Source organism: Mus caroli, chromosome 6, assembly GCF_900094665.2.
Source record: "Mus caroli chromosome 6, CAROLI_EIJ_v1.1, whole genome shotgun sequence".
Classification (NCBI taxonomy): Eukaryota; Metazoa; Chordata; class Mammalia; order Rodentia; family Muridae; genus Mus; species Mus caroli.
This window is the reverse complement of record NC_034575.1, coordinates 90,958,752-90,970,131: the sequence shown is the minus strand read 5'-3', so window position 1 is coordinate 90,970,131 and position 11,380 is coordinate 90,958,752. Positions and strand designations below refer to the sequence as shown.

Sequence of the window (11,380 nt, the reverse complement as noted above, 5' to 3'; positions counted from 1 at the left end):
CGAAAAACCAAAAAAAAAAAAAAAGTTTCTATCATCTCCCAGTAGTACCAAGCTGGGACCAAGCCTTTAATGCATGGGTCTAGAGGACAGTGAATATCCAAACTGTGGCACTAAGAAAGTGAGGCAAAGAGAAAGAAGGAACAAAGGGATAGAGTAGATTGCCCAATGTTACAGAGCTGAGGAAAATAGAAATGGAGACAGGGAGATGGCTCGGTCCATAATGTGCTTACCAGACGAGCATGGACAGCCAAGTCCAAGTTTGACCCACATTTTAAAAAGTCAGGCATGGCAATACATGCTTCTAATCCCAGGTCTGATGAGGCAGATCTCTGGCACTCTCTGTCTCACCTGCTAGCTACTAAGATTCTGTAGGTGAGAAATCCTGACTCAGCAACAAACAGGAGGACAGCACATAAAGAATGACACCCAGGCTGTTCTCTGCTTACCGCATGCATGTTACCATATATGTTCATGTGTGTGTGTTCATGTGTGTGTATGAGTTGCATGTGCATGGGTGTGTGTGTACAGGTCAGAAGTTGGATGTCAGCACTTTTTCAATCACAGTCCACTTTATTATTTTGATACAACGTATCTTACTGAACTTGGAGCTCACTGATTCTGTTGGACAGGTTGGGCAGCAAGCACCAGGGGTCCACCTGATTCAACCTCCCCAGTGTTTGGATGACATAAATGCACTGATACAGTAGTGTTTTATGTTGGCAATAGGAATTTGAACTCAGATCCTCATTGGCATATTATGCACAGAACTATGAGTATTCTGACTTGTAGGCATTCTACTTATTAGTTTGACGATAATTTTAAGATGTCTTACTGAGAATCCAGTGTTATCCTATGTAGTGATTTGAATAAAATAGCTCCCATGGGAAAAGAGGGAATGGCACTATTAGGAGGTATGGCCTTGTTGGAGTAGGTGCAGCTTTGTTGGAGGAAGTGTGTCACTGGGATGGGGTTTGAGTTCTCAGATGTTCAAGATAGGCCCAGTATCTTTCAGCTGCCTGCTGATCTGGATGTAGAAATCTCAGCTTCCTCTCTAGCATCATGTCTGCCTGCATGCTGCCGTGCTTCCCACCATAGTAACGATGGACTAAACCTCTGAACTGTAAGCCAGCCCCAGTTAAATGCTTTCAATTATTAAAGTTGAAATAGTCATGGTGTGTGTCTCTTCACAGCAATAGAAACAAAAGTACCCTACCATGTCCACACATTTGGACTTAAGGCTCTCAATTTTCTGAGAATCTAGGAACATCTCAGATTCTAGAAATTTGTCTCAAGTGATAAACTCTCTTCATGAAGAAGGTGGCGAGCACATTCCTTCCCATTGCAAACACCTCTGGAATATTAAAGTCTTACTCCATGTTTGAATTGAGTTGTGTGTTAAGAAAAACACATCACATTCCTTTGACATAAAACAAATGCCATGCAGTGTATTTATATTTAAACACTTGGTAAGAACAGGGTGGCCACGTTCCAGTTTGAGAAAATACTGATGCTGCCATGTCAGGGAGGCAGGTTATGGTTTAATTCATACCTGTGGATTAAAGAATGAAAAATGAACCCACGTCCATGTCTGACGTCTGTGTAAATGGTGCATATGTATGGAGCCTGTCTGCCTTCCTTAATGTACTTGGAATAAAGTAAATACTGGAGGGCTTGATGTCTTGCCTAAGCCTAACAAAGCTACTGCAGCTGGAGCCCAGATGGTCTGGGGTGGTAGAAGGTCCTAGGGGCTGGAGAGAAGGGGTGAAAGCCAGAAGATGCCTCAGAGGTATGTGATAGTATGGGAGATACCCTTTAACTGTTCTTGTTCTGAGATTATCTTTATGTATACTGAGAAGTAGATGGTCTACCTCTTGGAAGGATGCCTCCATCCATCCCCTCTCTGGCAATCGTGCCACCCAACCTCCCTCTCCATCTTGCTCATAGTTCACAGTGTCTCTTATTTTACTTATTAGTGATGAGTGTATGTGTGTGGTGTGTGTATGTGTATTGTGGGAGGCACAGACCTGCCACAGCTTATATATGAGGGTCAGAGAACAGCCTTATGAAGTCAGCTCTCACCTCTCACCTTTATGAAGGTTATAGGGATCAAACTCAAGTTGTCAGAATTAAGCAATAAAAGCATGTATTAGCCGAACCATCTTGATGGCTCAGACTCAATCACTTTTATTAGCCTCTATTAGTTGTACAACATAATGGCTGCTTTGTCACAGTGTCTGTTGGTGAAATGACCAATAAAAATATGCACGCCCCCTATGTTAGCTCTACCCATCTCTTCCCATCCCATCTGCACCTGGGCCAAAAGATTCAGTTGTGTCTTTGTCATAGCAACTGACTGTAAACAATCTAACTGCCAGGCAACTGGTGAAATAAGACATTGGATTTTATATTAGCTCTGATTAGTAATATAGGATCAATAGTGACTGCTTGTTTCATGGAGTTCCTTGAAGATAAAATAAGAAGATGTGGAAGGCAGCAGTCTCTACCTGATACCTCTTCCTATAATTGCTCTTATTATCACCATTACTATTCCAGAGATGCTGCACCACTGTTAAAAGGTGAGATCTAGGGCTGGAGAGATGGCTCAGAGGTTAAGAGCACTGACTGCTCTTCCAGAGGTCCTGAGTTCAATTTCCAGCAACCACATGGTGACTCACAACTATCTGTAATGGTATCCAATTACAGCCCTCTTCTGGTGTGTCTGAAGACAGAGCTATGATGTAGTTATAATACATAAAATAAATAAATCTTTTTTTTTAAAGAGGTGAGATCTATGGTTTTTAGTAACTAAGGCTGTCAGGAAAACACAAGTGCAAAGCAGGAAGTACAATGTGAATTTATATTTTGATTTGCATAGCAGAGCTAGTTGCCTCTGAAGAACACGCTCACCCACCTTGTCTGGACAAGCCCGACAGATATCTGAGTGGAGTTGCAAAGCCCAGAAATGATGTCTGTATTCAAAAACATTATACAATTCCTGAGGATACATTTGTGTGCATAAAAAGTCCATACTGTCAGCAGAACCACAGAGTAAGCACAAAAGAAGTGGCTACTGCTTGCTTTGGTGAGCATGTCTCTTTCCTATCTTACAACACAGGCAAGGTCTGGGTTTTCAGGGGCTGGACATGGCACGCTCAGTGACGTACTTGCTGCGCATGCATAAGGACATGGTGCCTCAGGCCCAGCAGCCTGTGCCTGTAATGTTAGCAGTGAGAAAGCAGAGACAGGAGGATCCCTGAGGTTCGCTGGCCAGTCAGACAGCGTCAGCAAGCTCCAGAATGATTGTGAGACCTTGTTTCTGGAAACAATATAGATGGTTAGGGAAGGCACTTGGTGTTTACCTCCAGCCTTCACACGGGCCCTTCGCACACTAACCCTCATGTGTGCATGCACACACACAGAGAGAAGGAATACTTCCTCTGGAATGAAAACCTCAGAAAAGAAGGGCGTCTGGTAGAACCTTCCAGAACAGATTCCTCATCTCTGGATGATGGACTCAAGGTTCTCTGAAGAGGGGTGACTAGTGCGAGGTTACATGGCAAAGGCTTTGGGAAAGAAGGTGTGAGACTCAGATGAGCTCTTGGGGAGAACCAACATTTCAAGTCAGTTCAGAGGAAGGGTCCCAGGGATGAGTGAAAAGGATGTCATGAGATTTCTAGCAGGTCTCCTTAAAGTCAAAATACAACTTGCAAGTTTCTCAGGATTTCCCCCATCCCATTGTCTCTCTGGGGCTTCCTGGGTTGGCTTGCTGATCATGCAGGACCCTCAGTGGTATTGATGCTGACAAGAATGGAGGAAGCCCCGAAAGACAGCCTGAAGAATCTGAGTCTCTATATTAGAAAAGACTAAGGCCTTCAAGAAAAAAACCTAACATGTCTAGAACATAAATATTACCAGTCAGGAAGGAGCCATGCCTGAGGGGGGTTTACATAATGTGTGGAGGCCCTGAAAAGCAACTGGATAAGGTTGTACTGCAGAGGCGAGGGCACATCCAGATAAAACAGCTCACATGGTCGCTGTGAGTTAGAGAAGCCAGCTGCCTTGAGCAGCTTTGAGGCTTCCAATGGAATGGGGATTGCTTTTATGATTTCCTGCTGTCTGACTTAGCATTGTGATGGCTGAGAGGGAAGCCTGGGTTTGTACACCCCTGTTGATGGACACACTCGGAATGCTGAGTTAGAGTTAGGGACAGGGCCTGGTGGAACCTTCTCTCCACATTGGGTCCTCAGCCTGCCTCCTTCCTTGCTCTCTTACCTTTGTGCCTCAAGCAAAGATGAAATGAAGGGGTGATCCTGTGAACCCCACTCCTGAAACAACTCCCCCTTACTAGTGAACGGGTTCTACAACAGCTCCAGCCACCCACCAAGAACATGCATGCTGTGTCTTGTCTCTCACCTCAAGGCTCCTCTCTGCCTTGCATCAGAGCTAAAAACTAGAAACGAATGAAAGCAGCATATATGTCAAATCTCCATGGCTCAGAAAATTAAAACACATGCATATACATGTGCATATGCACAGGTATGCATACACAAATATACACATACACACATACACACACTCGTGCACTCATGTACACACACACACACACACACACACACACACACACGGGGAGGAGGAAGATAATGAAGTCCTGAGTGAAAGGAAGTGTAAGGTTTTCTCTTTGCTTAAAGCATCCACGGTGACACTTTGGTTGACTTGCCCTGTGTTTGGCTGACAGCCCCTCAACCTGTCGAGTAGGCTTTATGAGCTGAATTTTTCAGAAAGATAAATGCAGCGGTTGACAGTCATTTGCCAAAATTACCTGGGTGTCACCTTCATGGAAGAAAGAAAACGATTCCCTTGAATCCCACACACATTGACAAAGAATAAACAGCCTTGTTGAAACTGGCAGAGCATGTGACCTGCAACAATGAAAGCCTTTGGTTTGCTTGCTGTAGTGCAAAACTATGAGAAATATTTAATCTTTAAAAATACACAATGGTATCATAACTTAGCTGCAGGTTCAAAGACTGTACAATGTAACAGTGTATTTAAGATGCAATGGTATTGTATATTTTCCAAATGCAAACAGCAGAATATGAGGAATGACTAGGGAGCAGCAGACCATATCTTATCCTTATAAAAGTGTCTCCTGCAAATGTTAACCACATCTCCCAGCATTTCTGATAGCAGAATATGTAGACAACAAGGCCATAGAAGTGTGTGGGCCTACCTGGTGTGCGGTCTGTGTCAACTCAATGTGAAGGTTATGTAAACTTTTAATACCTAGTCGTCTGCTTTTGAGCAAGGAAATAAATCTAAATGTTTGTAATTTTCCTGATCTGTTATATACTCAGGGTTTAAAAATTTCTACTTTCGACACTATATTTTTCTCCCTTTTTAAAAATAACCAAACTAGATTATTTATAGTGAATCTTTCTTGTCTGTTTTAATCCATGTTTGATGTCCAATTGTGTTTATATAAAACTGTTAGTTTTATATTGTAAAATTGATATGTGTTCACTTTAAAATAATTTTATGCTGTGTGTTTGATTCATCTATAAGCAACAAAGACTTAAACATGTGGAAATTTATTCTTTCTTGTCAAGTTAGGAGCCAAGCTATAGGACGGTGCTACCTAGTAAAACTTTCCACGATGGTGGATAGTCGTGTTGTCCAGTTCAGGAGCCACTACCCACAGGAAGCTGTTAAACACTTGAGGTGTGGCTAAAAGCAAGGTCAAGAATTTGAATTTTTTTACTTGGCAGACTTTTCATTAAATTGCCCAGTGCTGCCAACATTTAGTCAGAATGAAAATCAGTAGGATGCCATGAAGGAGGTTTGTGTCTCTTCATCCTTGGGCAGTTTTATGGGAAAGCATAACAATAAACAAACAAGCCAACAAACCACCTGACAGACTATGAAAAGAGACAGCTTCCGGACTGGGCAGTTTTAACTGTGCCTAGATCCCTGTCTCAGCACTTTCCTAACTATGTGACCCCAGTGAGTTACAAGAGGCCTCGGGCTCCAATTCCCATCATCTAAAGGGTGTCTCTTACCTCCCAGCCTGGCTGTGTGACTTGAGATCATCAACATATCCCCTTATCACGACAGCACTCACACAGACCTATGGACATGACATCTGCCCTGTGTTTCCAGAATGTTCGAGTGGGTCCTGGAACAGGCTCACATAGCACTAGAGGTGCCCATCAGTCCTGAATAACTCACTGCTGTCACGGAAAAGGAAGCACATCTCTCCTTGTGTTTCATCTGTAGCGGTACAAACATGTGGTCCAGGTATATCTGGTACTCCTTGCTGAAAGATTTAGGTATCCATGGTACCTGGTGGCCAGAGACCAGGACAATAATCAGGACCTTACTAGTAGCCCCCTAGATCAGGGGCTCAGCATTCCAGATACCACAAAATGTTTCCAGACCATAGTTTTACTCTTCCATTTCTAAGTGGGTTTTTCTAATTAGCATACAAAGTAAAGGGCTTCATTGCCACAATTTGTACATTTTGTTGGTCCTCCTCCCCAGCTCTGCCCATCTGGGTCCTGCTACCCCCACCCCACCCACAGTAGCTCTTCTTTCATTAAGACAGAATATTCTATTCACACCAGAAATGCCCAGTATTCCCTTTCAAAAATTGCAAATTGGGCCCAATGAAACATGGACTAGGAACCTGGGAGAAGAGACAGCCCGCAGACTTCTGGTTTAAGGAGCTCACTGTGCAAGGAAATGTTTAAAGACCATTGGCCAGGAAGGACTCTCGTTGAGTAATTATAACTGAACTAAGTCAGTCAGGCCTTTCTAGAGCCTCTAGTTGAAGTGATACCACTGACTGACCTGAGGTACAAAGAGTTCTATGTGCGCGACTAGTGACAGACTGCCAGCAGCATACGAGTTCCAGGAAAATGGAAGACAGCAACGTGTCAGTAACTCAGTGGACATGGCTAGGGCTGGTACTGAAATGGGCTCTGACAGACGAACACTTTTCACCAAGTTGCCAAGATGACACAAGATACTCAAGGCTTTAATGCAGGTAGAACTCCCCCCTGGATCCTGTTTAAAATGCAGCTTCTGGTTCCATAGGTGTGTCTGTTTACCTGGCCAGCATAGACAGAGGTGGGGCCTTGCTTTGAGCAGCAAAGACCTGCAGGTGGAAAAGGCACCTGTCCTACTGCTCTGTGTGTTGGGAGCACCTAGGCCACCATCTCCTGTGTTCTCTTTATGAGTTTTCTTTAACGGAAATCCACTACTTGCTCAGGAAGATAATTATTCATTGTTTAAGAGCCCAACCCAGCCCTGCTTGTGTCAAAAGTCACGACAGGGAAAACCAGCCATCAACCGTAGGAAGCATTCAATACATTCATTAGAACAGTTTGGTGATTAGCGTTACTTGACTGTTTATTTTTCCTGGATCTTTCCTTCTCTTCCTGTCATCTCTACCACAAGCTTGTGTTTTTGATTGTTTGCTCAAATTGGTTTTTTTAAAAAAGGGAGGGAAACATATTTTCTCTGGAGCTCTGAGAACTGTTACTGTACACCTTGGGGCAGCTGTTAGAGAGGAGCTGTCTCATTTCTTGTACCCCCGGGAACGGTCAGAGGTGGGCTATCCCGCTGTTGTCAACCTAGAAGGAAGTTCCCTGTGGTGCTAGGGACAGAGCTCAGTTGGTAGAGTTGGTTTGCCTGGCACACATGAAGCCCTGTGTTCAATCCCAGCACCCCCAAAACACAACATGGTAGGGTGTACCTGTAGCCCTGGCATTCAGGTACCAAAGCAGATGGATCAGAAGTTTATAATCATCCTTATCTATGTTATAAGTGTGAGGCCAGCCTGGGCTACATTAGAGCCTCTCTCAAAAATAAGCTAACGGTTGCCTGCGGTCCAGGCTTGCATTTTTCTCTCTGTCTTGTCACTTAGAAGCTGGGGAGGACATAACATTGGCTATGAATCTAGCTCCAAGTATGTGGAGCTAGATTACTGTCCAAATCGTGAGCCAGGCTTACCCTTGCAATTTTGACCCTTGGACAGTTGAGGCAGTAGGATTATTGTGAGCTCAAAGCCTGCCTAGGCTACACTGCAAGAACCAGGGCAACCAGGGTTACACATGAAGACTCTTGTCTCAAACAAACATAAATAAAATACAGTAAAATCCTAACTAGAACTTTAGGTGGGCTATTTCACTTCTCTGGGGGATCAATGTCTCCACATATAGAACCTCTCTTGGAGCATTTCTGAGAAGATCATATAAAGCAGTGTGAGAAAGGGGCACAGATGCCCACACTCCAGTCACACTCTCCACCATGGTTTGTCTCCATGCCTAGCTGACCCAACTCCCTGCTCACGGATCTCTACCCACCGCCTTCCCCATTGCTTGTCTAAGTCCATGACCCTTGTTGAGGCTCCAAGCCAGCCCCTGCTTCTGTATCTCTTCTAAAGGACTCAGTCGTGTTGATACAGAGCAGCAGAAACACCCATGCCACTTATTTGCTCTCTCCTCGTGTTTCATTATGAGCCTGGAAGACAAGGCTGCCCAGGGAGAAAAAGCACAGCACACTTGCCAGGGGAAGCACAGGCATATGACTCACACACACACACACACACACACACACACACACACACACACAGAGGACTGAGATTGTTACTTTCCAGGGCCTGGCTTCCTTAATTGTAAATTACATCTAAGTTATCTCACGGAATTGAAATAACCACTGTTCTGGGTCCTGCAGTCAAGAGTCACACTGTCATGACTATTGGCTTTCCCATGTTCTGCAAGTCTTGTTACTCATCCCACAGTGGACTGAGGACTCCTGAGTTGCATAAAGCTTCAGTAATTCACTCATTAATCCTAGAGTCAGTTGTCTTTCAACAGCTACTGTCCCTGTGCAGGCACTCTACTCTATGTACATAGCACTCTGTTAAAGGCAAGCCTTTGTTTGCTGTGTAGGTAACAGATCTTGAGGAAGGAGGAAATAACTAAGCTTCAGCTAATTTGTTTTTCTTCCTGTTTTGTGCATACAGAAAGCCAGCAGTCACCCTAGGGTGCTGGTGCCATCCCCCATACTTTTTGAGACAAGGCCTTTCCCTAGGACCTGGGACCAGCAGGAGCCATTTGTCTATGCCTCCCCAACACTGTGATTACAGAAGTACATGGCCACACCAACTTTTTATGTGGGTCCAGGAGACCAAACTCAGGTCTCCATGCTTGTACCTTACTCAGTGAGACATCTCCCCTGTCTCTCTCGTCATGCTGATTTAGATATCGCAAATTGGATTTTTGTAAGGTTATATTTTTCAACCTTGCAAAGACTTGACTCTTTCCATTAATATTTCCCAATTGTCCCCCATGTATATGGGACAAATATATCAAGGGTACACTGACCCCAGGGCACCTCGAGAACTTCTGTGAGGCCATTTCCATGAGGCAAGGCCCAGGGACAGCATCTGACTCAAAGGGTGGCTCTTCATCAAAACTGCAGCTGCACAACAAGTGTGATCTTTCTCCTCCTGACACTTCTGCACTGGGAGGCAGTTGTAGGTGAAGGTTCCCTGTGGTGGTTTGAATATGCTTGGCCTAGGGAGTGACATAATTAGGAGATGTGGCCTTGTTGGAGGAAAGGTGTCATTGTGGGGGTGGGCTTTGAGACTCTCTTCCTAGCTGCCTGAGGACAGTCTGCTCCTGGCTTCCTTTAGATAAAGATGTAGAACTCTCAGCTCCTGCAGCACCATGTCTGCCTAGATGCTGCTGTGCTTCCTGCTATGATGATAATGGACTGAAACTCTTAATCTGTAAGCTAGCCCCAATTAAATGTTGTCCTTTATAAGTGTTGCCTTGGTCATGGTGTCTCTTCACAACAGTAAAACCCAAGCTAAGACAGTCCCCCTCTGAGAATGCAACAGGAATTAAGAGCATGCCTGAGCCCTGACACTCTGTCTTAAACAGAGTAAGGATGGTGCCTTCCTTCAAGAGGGTGGCAGTCCACTGGGAGGAGAAAGGGCTTCTAAGTTGGAAAGTAAGCAAGCTCTCTCTAGGTGGCAGAGGGCTTCTGCTGGGGAGATGGTGAGGAGGACTTGACTGACTGAAAAGGAGATATTTGAAAATGAGCTGGCAAGCATGCAAAGAACTAAGGGGCAGGAAAATGCTCAGGTGGCCCAGTATGTGGGTGTCAGGGTAGGCACAGACATTCAATGGGGAGACTAGTATGGTAAACCAGGTGGGTAGTACAGCACAAGGCATGAGAGAGAACATGAGCTTGGTCCCACAGCCCCCATGGTTTTTAAGAGTAGGGCCTCCACCCACCCTCTGTAATGCTTTGAGAGAGATTTGTTCCCACTACAACTCATGAGGTGGCTTAATTCTCTAATATAACAGTATTGACGTGGGGAACTCCTCAAGGGAGACAGTCAGGTCATGGGGCCACACTCTTAGAAGGAGTTAACAACGGTCTCATAGCACTGGGTTGGATCTCTTGGGACTGCATTGGTAACCTACAAAACCGAGTTGATGTGAAAGAGTAAGCCAGGCCCCAGCTCAGCTCTCCTTCATTCTTTGTCACATAAGCTCCATTCTTGAATCACCCGCCATGTTGTGATGCAACCAGAAGGCCCCCACCAGGGGCCAGACAGGTGGAACCACCCAATCTGCACTTTCACATCCAAAAACAAACAAACAAACAAACAAAAAAACCATAATCTACACAAACATCTTTCTGTTATAAAAGCATCTAGGCTTAGGCATTTCGCTAGAGAAATATGAAACAGAGTAAGACAAACACCCCCCTTTTTTTAATGAAATAAGAGCTTCCTTGGAAAACCAATATTTAAGATGACTAACCAAGATCTTTTCACATTAATGTAAAGGGAGGGATTTGTAGGTTACCTCTAAAGCACCTCCCTATAGCCTCTGCTCTTTAAAGCAGTTAACTCACCACTCCAGAGAAAGGAGCAGGGTGCTATGGAGGCTGACAGTGCTTTCAGTTGGGAGTGAGTCAAAAGGCTAACATCTGGACCCAGAGCCTGGCTGCTATGGAAGTTATAGGTTTGAGATGTTGGGGTGAGGACTGTTCCATGGCTTTCTAGGAGCATCATTCCAGCTAGGCCAGGATTAGACAGGATGACGGTTGGAGTTAGGCAAGAGATGGCACCAAGGCTCCAAGTTACTGGTGATGAATTCAGGTTAACCAAAAGAATAAGAATAAGAATAAGAATAAGAATAAGAATAAGAATAAGAATAAGAATAAGAATAAGGAGAAGAATAAGGAGAAGGAGAAGAATAAGGAGAAGGAGAAGAAGAAGAAGAAGAAGAAGAAGAAGAAGAAGAAGAAGAAGAAGAAGAAGAAGAAGAAGAAGAAGAAGAAGAAGAAGAAGAAGAAGAAG

The 11,380-nt window shown here is 44.4% G+C and overlaps 1 long non-coding RNA gene across 1 annotated transcript in view; it reads right to left on the bottom strand.

Moving 5' to 3' along the window:
• Positions 1-11,380, bottom strand: part of LOC110295874 — a 68,675-nt gene that overhangs the window by 21,125 nt on the left and 36,170 nt on the right. The gene's annotated exons all lie outside the window — the stretch shown is intronic.